Source organism: Bombina bombina, chromosome 2, assembly GCF_027579735.1.
Source record: "Bombina bombina isolate aBomBom1 chromosome 2, aBomBom1.pri, whole genome shotgun sequence".
Taxonomy (NCBI): Eukaryota; Metazoa; Chordata; class Amphibia; order Anura; family Bombinatoridae; genus Bombina; species Bombina bombina.
The window spans coordinates 1,270,697,492-1,270,709,752 of NC_069500.1; the positions used below are offsets into that span (position 1 = coordinate 1,270,697,492).

The 12,261-nt window shown below is 39.8% G+C and overlaps 1 protein-coding gene across 1 annotated transcript in view; it reads left to right on the forward strand.

Moving 5' to 3' along the window:
- Positions 1 to 12,261, forward strand: part of CCKAR (cholecystokinin A receptor) — a 328,056-nt gene that overhangs the window by 103,735 nt on the left and 212,060 nt on the right. The window lies entirely within an intron of this gene.

The window sequence follows — 12,261 nt, forward strand, 5'->3', positions numbered from 1 at the left end:
AAAAGTGTAAAAAGATCATTTTCTAATGTGTTTCTTGCATAAGTGTTTAAAAGGACAGTTAACTCACAATTTAGGTTTGATTGGCTGTTTCTTTTTAAGTAAAAAGAGTAGCTGAAAGGTAACTGCTCACAGAACACTTACTTTGTTGAGCTAAAGGAATTTTGAAGTAAAATATTTTTCTTTTTTACACGGAGATGTTCGTGTATTATTTTCTATTCAGCTTTTTACAGTTATGCTGCTTCATTTTCAAGTGATGTAGCATAAATGTAACTTCATTTTAGGAATTTTTCACTTTTTAATTTGTTTACACTTTACATTTTTATTTGATTAAAGGGGCATGGAAGTCAAGATTAAAAGTACTTGATTCCTAACATATAATAAAAAAACATGCAATTTATTTCTGTTTTCAAATTTACTTCTTTATGCGAGTATCCTTTGTTGAAACTTAGCATGAGAAGATACCAAGGAGCGTGTATCTCTATCTGAATTATGAATGAATTTTGACTTTGTGTACCTGTAAAGGGACAGTCTTGTCAAAATTAAACTTTCATGATTTAGATAGGGCATGCAATTTTAAACAACTTTCCAATGTACTATTCTCATCAAAATAGTTTTGTTCTATTGGTATTCTTTGTTGAAAGCTAAACCTCATAGGCTAATTTCTAAGCCGTTGAGGGTCGTCTTTTATCTCAGTGCATTTTGACAGTTTTTCAGAGTTAGATAGTGCTAGTTCATGTGTGCCATATAGACAACGTTGTACTCACTCCCATAGAGTTATTTATGAGTCAGCACAGTCTGTTAAAATAACTGAGTTAAGTGGGCAGTCGGCAGAGGATTAGATACAAGGTAATCACAAAGGTAAAACGTGTATTAATATAACAGTGATGGTTATGCAAAACTGGGGAATGGGTAATAAAGAAATTATCTATATTTTTAAACAATACAAATTTTCATGTAGACAGTCCCTTTAACTATTAATTTAGTTTGTTCACTGATACTGTTAATACAAATCTGCACCAGCATCCTAAGTACCACTTCTATAAAAGGAAAACTAAACATTACTCATGTACAGATGTTAAAGATATCACATTTTGTGGTATTTAGATCTTTGCCTTTAAATGATCATATTGTAGTTCTGTGAAAGGCACAGCTTGGGCCAAAAGTGACCATTCTATAGGGTAGGCTGTAAAGCACTGTCCATCCCCAGGTGAGCATTTGTCTTCTGTATTTTAGTCTCCAAAGGAGTATTGGAACAACCAGACGTGTACCCCTTGTCTACTGTGCCTAGAGGGATATTGCTGCACATCCACCAACTAGGCTCATATACGCCGGATCGTACATCTGGGGTTAACTGTGCAAATCTTTTGTTCAGAGGACAATATTGTCTGGTATTTTCATGGATGGGCTGTCCTTTTGGAAGGGATCAGACGGATGTACTGCAGGAGAGTTCTCCTGTACAGGTAGGGCAAAAAGAGGTTTTACCCTGGGTGGAGACCATCCCATAGGACAGGCTATTAAGCATAGTCCATCCCCAGTTGAGCGCTTCCCTTCTGTATTTCAGTTGTTAAAGAGATCACATTGTTGTTAGGTTTGCATGGCTACCCCTTATTCAACGACTTAATATTATTTTTTAAGAACTGTAAAATATGAGTGTAGGCAAGGAAACTGGCTTATACAATAACAGTGGCATCAAAGATTTAAATGTCTTATAAAATAATAATTTAAATTATCTTGTTTTGCATAGCTGTTGTATTCTTTTACCTACTAAGTGCAAAAGGGAAGGTTATATTACTGCAGTAAAACATGTTTCTGCATTGATCAGTTGAGGGTATAAGAATTAAACACATTTTTCAACAACAAATATCTTAACTAAATGTCTCACAGTAATGCAATAACATGAATGATACACAGTCACATCAGATTAGTTTGCTGTTAGCTTAAAATGTTTGGGTGTTCTAATGGAGAAAGCTTGAAGGCAAATTGAAGTAATTAAAAAATGTATCATGTGGTGAACAGAGCACAATAAAACAATATTTCTGTTTTGTTTTGTTTTTTAATTTTGGGAGCTGATGATTTTTGAGATAGAAAAATAAATGAGCTAGGTAAGGCATTTCTGACCGATGACCACAATAAATTATTTCACCTAGATTACGAGTTTTGTGTTGGCTGTGCGGTGCTAACGAGCAGTTTATGCTCACCGCTCACTTACAGACAGCGCTGGTATTACAAGTTTTTACAAACCAGACAAGAAGTGAGCGTTGAGCAAAATTTTGCTCATTACGGCACTCCAATACCAGCGCTGCTTATGTTAGCAGTGAGCTGGTGTAACATGCTCGTGCACGATTTCCCCATAGGAATCAACAGGGAGAGCCGGCTGAAAAAAAAGTCTAACACCTGCAAAAAAGCAGCGTAAAACTCCTTAACGCAGCCCCATTGATTTCTAAGGGGAAATACATTTTATGTCTACACCTAACACCCTAACATGAACCCCGAGTCTAAACACCCCTAATCTTACACTTATTAAACCCTAATCTGCCGCCCCCGACATCACCGACACCTACATTGTAATTATAAACCCCTAAACTGCTGCTCCGGATTCCGCCACCACCTACATTATACTTATGAACCCCTAATCTGCTGCCCCCAACATCGCCGTCACCTACATTATATTTATTAACCCCTAATCTGCCGCCCCAATGTCGCCGCCACCTACATTATATTTATTAACCCCTACTCTGCCGCCCCAATGTCGCCGCCACCTACCTACACTTATTAACCCCTAATCTGCTGCCCCCAACGTCGCCGCCGCCACTATAATAAACACTATAATAAACATATTAACCCCTAAACCGCCGCACTCCCGCCTTGCAAACATTAGTTAAATATTATTAACCCCTACTCTGCCGGCCCTAACATCGCCGCCACCTACCTACATTTATTAACCTCACTCTGCCGCCCCCCAACATCGCCACCACTATATTAAAGTTATTAACCCCTAAACCTAAGTCTAACCTTAAACCTAACACCCCCTAACTTAAATATAATTAAAATAAATCGAAATAAATATTCCTATCATTAACTAAATTATTCCTATTTAAAACTAAATACTTACCTATAAAATAAACCCTAAGCTAGCTACAATATAACTAATAGTTACATTGTAGCTAGCTTAGGGATTATTTTTATTTTACAGGCAAGTTTATTTTAACTAGGTAGAATAGTTAGTAAATAGTTATTAACTATTTACTAGCTACCTAGCTAAAATAAATACAAAAGTACCTGTAAAATAAAATTACAATTACACCTTACACTACACTATAATTAAAGTAATTCCCTAAATTAAATACAATTAAATAAAACTAGCTAAAGTACAAAAAACAAACAAACACTAAATTACAGAAAATAATATAATAATAAATTACAAGATTTTTAATCTAATCTAATCCCCCTAACAAAATAAAAAAGCCCCCAGAAATAAAAAAGCCCTACCCTACACTAAATTACAAATAGCCCTTAAAAGGGCCTTTTGCGGGGCATTGCCCCAAAGTAATCAGCTCTTTTACTTGTAAAAAAAATTACAAATCCCCCCAACATTAAAACCCACCACCCACACAACCAACCAAACTCTAAAACCCACCCAATACACCCTTAAAAAAACCTAACACTAACCCCTTGAAGATCACCTTACTGGGAGAAGTCTTCATCCAACCCGGGCGAAGTCCTCGACGAAGCCAGGAGAAGTCTTCATCCAAGCTGGGCGAAGTGGTCCTCCACACGGGCAGAAGTCTTCATCCAGACGGCATCTTCTATCTTCATCCATCCGGTGCGCAGCGGGTCCATCTTCAAGACATCCGACGCAGAGCATCCTCTTCATCCGAGGGCTAACACTGAATGAAGGTTCCTTTAAATGACGTCATCCAAGATGGCGTCCCTTCAATTCCAATTGGCTGATAGAATTCTATCAACCAATCGGAATTAAGGTAGAAAATATCCTATTGGCTGATGCAATCTTGAAGATGGACCCGCTCCGTGCAGGATGGATAAAGATAGAAGATGCCGTCTGGATGAAGACTTCTGCCCATCTGGAGGACCACTTCGCCCGGCTTGGATGAAGACTTCTCCCGGCTTCGTTGAGGACTTCGGCTTGGTTGGATGAAGACTTCTCCCGGTAAGGTGATCTTCAAGGGGTTAGTGTTAGGTTTTTTAAGGGGGTATTGGGTGGGTTTTAGAGTAGGGTTGGTTGTGTGGGTGGTGGGTTTTAATGTTGGGGGGGGGATTTGTAATTTTTTTTACAGGTAAAAGAGCTGATTACTTTGGGGCAATGCCCCGCAAAAGGCCCTTTTAAGGGCTATTTGTAATTTAGTGTAGGGTAGGGCTTTTTTATTTTGGGGGGTCTTTTTTATTTTGTTAGGGGGATTAGATAAGGTGTAATTACTTTAAAAATCTTGTAATTTTTTTATTATTTTCTGTAATTTAGTGTTTGTTTTTTAATTTAGCTAATTTTATTTAATTGTATTTAATTGTATTTAAAGGGACACGGAACCCAAATTTTTTCTTTCGTGATTCAGATAGAGCATTCAATTTTAAGCAACTTTCTAATTTACTCCTATTATCAATTTTTCTTCGTTCTCTTGATATCTTTATTTGAAAAAGAAGGCATCTAAGCTTTTTTTTATCCAGAACTCTGGACAGCACTTTTTCATTGGTGCATGAATTTCTCCACCAATCAGCAAGGACAACCCAGGTTGTTCACCAAAAATGGGCCGGCATCTAAAGTTACATTCTTGCATTTCAAATAAAGATACCAATAGAATGAAGAAAATTTGATAATAGGAGTATATTAGAAAGATGCTTAAAATTTCATGCTCTATCTGAATCCTGAAAGAAAAATTTGGGTACAGTGTCCCTTTAATTTAGGGAATTAATTTAATTATAGAGTAGTGTTAGGTGTAATTGTTGTAACTTAGTTTAGGTTTTTATTTTACAGGTACTTTTGTATTTATTTTAGCTAGGTAGATAGTACATAGTTAATAACTATTTAATAACTTTTCTACCTAGTTAAAATAAATACAAACTTGCCTGTAAAATAAAAATAAACCCTAAGCTAGCTACAATGTAACTATTAGTTATATTGTAGCTAGTTTAGGATTTATTTTATAGGTAAGTATTTAGGTTTAAATAGGAATAATTTAGTTAATGATGGGAATATTTATTTTGATTTCTTTTAATTATATTTAAGTTAGGGGGTGTTAGGTTTAGGGTTAGACTTAGGTTTAGGGGTTAATAACTTTAATATAATGGCGGCGACATTGGGTGCGGCAGATTAGGGGTTAATAAATGTAGGTAAGTGGTGGCGATGTTAGGGCCAGCAGATTAGGGGATTAATAATATTTAACTAATGTTTGCAAGGCGGGAGTGCGGCGGTTTAGGGGTTTATTATAGTGGGGGCGATGTCTGGTTCGGCAGATTAGGGGTTACATTTTTTTTTAGTGTTTGCGATGCGGGAGGGCCTCGGTTTAGGGGTTAATAGGTAGTTTATGGGTGTTAGTGTACTTTTTAGCACTTTAGTTAAGATTTTTATGCTACGGCGTTGTAGTGTAAAACTCTTAACTATTGACTTTAAAATGCGGTACCAGTCTTAACAGGATAGGGTCTACCGCTTACTTTTTGGCAAACTCGTAATACAGGTGCTATGCAAGTCCCATTGAAAAAAGAGGATACGCAATTTACGTAAGTGGATTTGCAGTATTTCCAAGTCTGGCCAAAAAAGTGAGCGGTACACCTGTACCTGCAAGACTCGTAATACCAGCGGGCGTTAAAAAAGCAGCGTTAGGACTGGTCAACGTTGCTTTTTAAGCCTAACGCACAACTCATAATCTAGCCGTTTGTTTGCAAACATAACTCATTCAGGCAGACAAGTGTGGCACTAACTAGGGTTGCCAGTTGCCCTTCACAAAAATGCTGGACATGAGTGGTAGGTTGGCTCACTAAATGCCATATATGCCTTATATATTTTTCACACATGAGCAGTGATTATTACCCTTTGGATGCCAGCAACAAATAAATAAATGTACCTTTCATCCAATGAGGACTGAATTCTGCTGATAATAAACTTTATTGTGATGGTACCTGGAATTTTAAAAAAATATTTAACAGCATTTAATGCCAGATTAAGTGGCGCTATCGCTTGCGGGAGTCACAATAAGCAATATTGCGACCGTGCTAATTTGCACACATATTACAAGTTAAAAGTAAATAGTTTGTGTGCAAGCGAAACATGACGAGCACTAACTTCGGGACTTCGGATATTGCAACCGTGTTAACTTCTTCTCCCTATAATCTTTAATGCAGCGAGCTTTCAAAAAAAACTAACACTTTTTGCTCATGATATCCTAAATCCTGAAGTTAATGCGAGATATCTGAAGTCCTGAAATTAGTGCACCAGGTTTCACTTGCATACTAGTTTTAAACTTTAAACTTGTAATAAGTGTGCTAACACACCCACGTTAAAAGTTAACTTTTAAGCGGTGTTAGCGTGCAAGGGGAAAATATATTTAGCGCACCACTTGTAATCTGGCCCTATTATTATACTTTATTTATGAAGGGCTAACATATTCCGCAGCGCTGCCCATGGATACAAATCATTTAAATAAAACAATACAAGACTTGTAAAAGACAGGACAAAATTTACAAACACATACAGGAGGGATTGAGGGCCCTATTCCCGTGGGAATTTACAATCTAGAAGGGTAGGAGGTTGAGAAACAGGAGGTTAGGACTGCAAGATTTGGAAAGATGTTAATACAGAGTTAGATGAGGGAAATGTTAGGTACGTGAAGTTAATTTATTATTGAGTTGGGTGGTAGGCTTCCCTGAACAGAAAAGTCTTCAGGGAACATTTAAAGGAAGACAGATTAGGGCAAAGCCTGACAGCATGAGGGAGAGTGTTCCAGGGTAGGTGCTGCACGACAGAAGTCCTGCAGTCTAGCATGAGAAGAGGTTATAGTTGCGGCTGCAAGGAGCAGGCCATTGTTGGATCTTAGTGGACGGGCTGGAGTATACTTGTGTATTAGAGAGGATAGGTAGAGGGGAGTGGCGTTGGTGAGAGTTTTGTATGTAAGGGTGAGAATTTTGAATTTAATTCTGCTGTGAATGGGGAGCCAATGAAGGGACTCGCAGAGAGGTGCAGCAGATGCAGATCGATGGGAAAGGTGGATCAGCCTGGCGGAGGCATTTAGGATGGATTGAAGGGGGGAGAGGCGGGAAAGAGGAAGGCCAGCAAGTAGGTTATTGCAGTAGTCAAGTCGGGAGATAACAAGGGAGTGGATTATTTGCTTTGTGGTGTCAGCACTCAGAAAAGGGCGAATTTTGGAAATATTGCGTAGATGGTTGCAGCAGGATGTAGAAAATAATTGGATATGGAGGACGAAGGATAGATTTGAGGCAGCGGACTTGGGGCGATGGGGAAATGGTGATGCCATCAACAGGGATAGAGAAGTCAGAAGTTGGCATAGAACTTGAGGGGGGATAAGAAGGAGCTCAGTCTTGGACATGTTAATCTTTAGGTGGTGAGAGGCCATCCAGGAAGAAATACTAGATAAGCAGTCTCTGACATGAGAAAGGACAGAGGGAGAGAGAGCAGGGGTGGAGAGGTAGATATGGGTGTCATCAGCATAGAGTTGATATTTGAAGCCATAACTGTTGATAAGTTTACCCAGCGAAGAAGTATAGATAGAGAAGAGTAGAGGACCCAGAACAGATCCTTGAGGTACACCAACAGACAGAGGTATAGGTGAGGAGGAGTCACCGGCAAATGACACAGAAAAAGACCTGTGGGAAAGATAGGAGTGAATCCAGGAAGAGCAGTGTCACAGAGGCCAAAAGAGCTAAGGGTCTGTAGGAGGAGGGGGTGGTCAACTGTGTCGAAGGCAGCTGAGAGGTCGAGTAAGATGAGTATAGAGTAGTGGCCAATATTTTTTGCAGAGAGAAGATCGTTTATAACCTTGGTAAGGGCAGTCTCAGTTGAATGTTTTGGGCGGAAACCGGATTGCAGTGGGTCAAGCAAGGAGTTGGTGGACAGAAAGTGGGTTAGGCGATTGTAAACTAGTTTTTCAAGGCCCTAGTAAGATAAGCTTATCAATACAAAGAATAAGGGCTAAGGTGGCACGCTGGAAGTAAACTTTTAATAAGAATGGGTTAGCACGTGTATTGTAAGTTGAAAGTAAAAAGTTAGTGTGTGAGTGAAACCGTATGCGCTAACTAGGACTTCGGATATTGTGACTGTGCTTACTTTTTCTCCCCATAGATTTCAATGGAGCACTCTGTACAGAAAAAAACAACACTTATTGCTCAGACGCTAACCTGACATTGCATATGACCTAGCTGGGATGCAAGTGATTTAGGTTGCAGTTAAGAAGTTCTATCCTAGAGGCCTTGTGCCATATAGGCTATAAGGTTAGTCACTATTTGTATTACCCCATATCTTCATAGCCCTGGCCTCCCTTGATTATAAAGCAAGTAGTGATGTCACGAACATAAAAATTTGGGTTCGCGAATGGCGAACGCAAACTTCCACAACCGGGCGAACCGCCATTGACTTCAATGGGCAGACAAACTTTAAAACCCATGAGGAACTCTTTGTGGCCACAATAGTGATGGAAAAGTAGTTTCAAGGGGACTAACACCTGGACTGAGGAAGCAGACTTGGGGCGATGGGGAAATGGTGATGCCGTCAACAGGGATAGAGAAGTCAGAAGTCGGCGTAGAACTTGAGGGGGGGATAAGAAGGAGCTCAGTCTTGGACATGTTAATCTTTAGGTGGTGAGAGGCCATCCAGGAAGAAATACCAGATAAGCAGTCGCTGACATGAGAAAGGACAGAGGGAGAGAGAGCAGGGGTGGAGAGGTAGATCTGGGTGTCATCAGCAGGCAGGCACTGAAACGCACACGTGTGAAGGAAACTGACTGCTATTATTTAACACAGTCAAAAAAGTGTTGTTGTTTTTTAAATCTACACTACTGTTACACCAGATATGAGTTGCACTGGGGTGACACTGTGCCCTGGCAGGCAGGCCCTGAAACGCACACGTGTGAAGGAAACTGACTGCTATTATTTAACACAGTCAAAAAAGTGTTTTTTTTTTAAATCTACACTACTGTTACACCAGATATGAGTTGCACTGGGGTGACACTGTGCCCTAGCAGGCAGGCACTGAAACGCACACGTGTGAAGGAAACTGACTGCTATTATTTAACACAGTCAAAAAAGTGTTTTTTTTTTTTTAAATCTACACTACTGTTACCACAGATATGAGTTGCACTGGGGTGACACTGGAAACGCACGCGTGTGAAGGAAACTGACTGCTATTATTTAACACAGTCAAAAAAGTGTTGTTTTTTTTTTAAATATACACTACTGTTACACCAGATATGAGTGGTGGCACTGGGCAAGTGGGCACAGTATACGCTGTGAGCCTGACACACACGCTGGCAGGCAGGCAACTGCAATTAGATTACACAGGGAAAAAAAAAAAGCAGACTGATGTTCTAGCCCTAAAAAGGGCTTTTTGGGGTGCTGTCCTTACAGCAGAGATCAGATGAGTCCTTCAAGACTGTAGTGGACACTGAATACACTAGCCTAGCTATCGATTTCCCTATTAACTCAGCAGCAGCTACACTGTCCCTCCTCTCACTAACAATGCAGCTTCCAAATGAATCTAAAATGGATGCTGTCCAGGAGGTAGGAGGGTCTGGGAGGGAGGGTCTGCTGCTGATTGGCTGGAATGTGTCTGCTGACTGTGAGGTACAGGGTCAAAGTATTACTCAATGATGACGAATAGGGGGCGGATCGAACATCGCATATGTTCGCACACAGCCGGCGAACTATTCGCGACATCACTAAAAGCAAGTGCTTCAACAATTTGTTAGATGTTTTGTTCATTTTTTTTTTTTTATGAAAAAAAGTTTTTATTGATTTGTCAACAGTTTACAAATTACAAGTAGCAAATCAGACCAACCGCATTACATTCTCAAACATTTTACAATTCTTCTTACCACCATCTGAGATGACCAAAGGTACTTAGCCCATTTGGAGGAGGACCCGGCCAGTGAAGATACTAGTGTATTCCCTGAACAATTTATCTGAAATTCTGGCCCCTGCCCAAGGGAAGATTGGATTCGACTTTATGAACACAAAAAAAAAATGTGGAAATGTGCTGTGACCCACCCAAACTAACTGAGCAGGAGAGGAGATGGCAGGGACCGTGTCTGATGCCCCCATCCCATCCACCCCCATCCCTTTTATTTATTTTTGGCCTCACTGTACATTATCCAGGGTTCCCACATTCGCAGAAACTGTTCTTTATTATCTAATATATCTGCAGAGGCGCTGCTCATTTGATAATAGTGATCAATTTTGTTCCTAATTATCAGAAAATAGGGAATCATGGTCTTCCAATACCTTGCAATGGTTATCTTATTTATAGTGCAAATCAGTGCCACTAACTTATTTGCTCTTGGAGACAAGCCTGGAAGAGGTTCGTGTAATAATGCTTGGGTTGGGGTTAAATTAATCTGCTTGTCCATGACTTCACTAAGGAGTGCTGATGTTTGGGACCATATGTGTGATACATGGCAACAGTACCACCACATATATGCATATGTTCCACTTTCAGTGCATCCCCGCAGACAACATGTGTTTGCCCGCGTTGAATGCAATCTTGAAGGATGGAAGTACCATCTATAAGCTACCTTAATAAAATTTTCCTTCAAGTGTGCACAGATAGAGAAAGAAGTGCCAGATTTTAAAATATCGCACCACCTTTCAGCGGTCCAAGTAAAATTAAACTCCTCTTCCCATTTAACCATAAACGGTAGTTTGCTCAGCTTGGGTGGGATGTTAAGCTGTATGTATAAGTTAGAAATTGCCCCCCTCATCCTTTCCGCGGCTAAACAGAGTCTCTCCATATAGGAGCTAACGGTTAATTTATTGTGTCCAAGAACTTCATTTACTCTTGCTCTTAATTGGAGGTAGTGAAGCCAGCTCACTCTCTCTTGTCTATTTAGTTCAGTATATTGTTGAAAGTTTATTAGCTGCGTACCTACAAGAGCATCCGCAATCCAATATAAGCCCTTATTTGCCCATTTCTCTTGTGTGACCTGGTCGTAATTAGTGGATAATGTCACCAAGGGGGTCGCTTTCGACCCCCTCGGTATCAAAGAGTACTTGGATGTCAGTGTTTCCCATAGGGTCAACGTGTGTGATATGGTGATGAAGCTTCTCCAATTAGGGGGCCTATCCTTTTTAGCAGTCCATAACAATTTATATATATAGGGTGTATCCTCATCATATCTGATTCTATTTGAACCCATTGAATCCTGTCTAACTGGTTATGCCATAGTGCAGATTGTGCCAGCCTAGCAGCGTAATAGTACGCTGCCAGATCTGGCATTCCCATCCCTCCTCCTATTTTATGTCTAAGAAGTGTTTGTTTATTGACTCTGGATCTACCATACTTCCAAACAAACGCTACCAGATCCTTCTGAGTTTTCCGTAATATGGAGACAGGTATATTTATAGGTAAGGAGCGGAAGAAGTACAAATTTTTTGGTAAAACTGTCATTTTGATCGACGTTAGCCTACCATACAGGGAAATATTGAGCTTGTTCCACCTTAATAACAAATTTTTGATATGAACAAACATGGGAGCGTAATTTAATTTGTAGAGAAGGTCTAAATTATTTGGAATTATGATACCCAAGTACTTCATACCTTTATCAGCCCAATTAAAGTCGAAATTCAAGGTTAGTAGTTTTTTGGTATGTTCTGGGAGATGTGTGCTGATCGCTTCACATTTATCATTATTGATCTTGTATCCTGAAATGTCTGCAAATCTGCTAATGGTTGAATATACTAGGGGAAGGGAGATCATAGGTTTGGTAATAGACAAAATAACATCGTCTGCGAATAGGCTGATCTTGTGCTCTCTTTCACCTCTCTGAATCCCGCTAATATCAACATTTTGCCTAATACTAGTTGCCAACGGTTCAATGCATAGGGAGAACAATAATGGCGACAAAGGGCACCCTTGTCTGGTTCCATTAAGAATTTGTATGGAGGAGGACTTATAACCCGCTATTTTTATGAAGGCAGAGGGGCTGGAGTAGATTGCCGAAACTGCCGTACAAAAATTCCCCATGAAACCCATATTTTTTAACACCGCAGCTAGATACTTCCAATTTACCCGATCAAATGCCTTCTCTG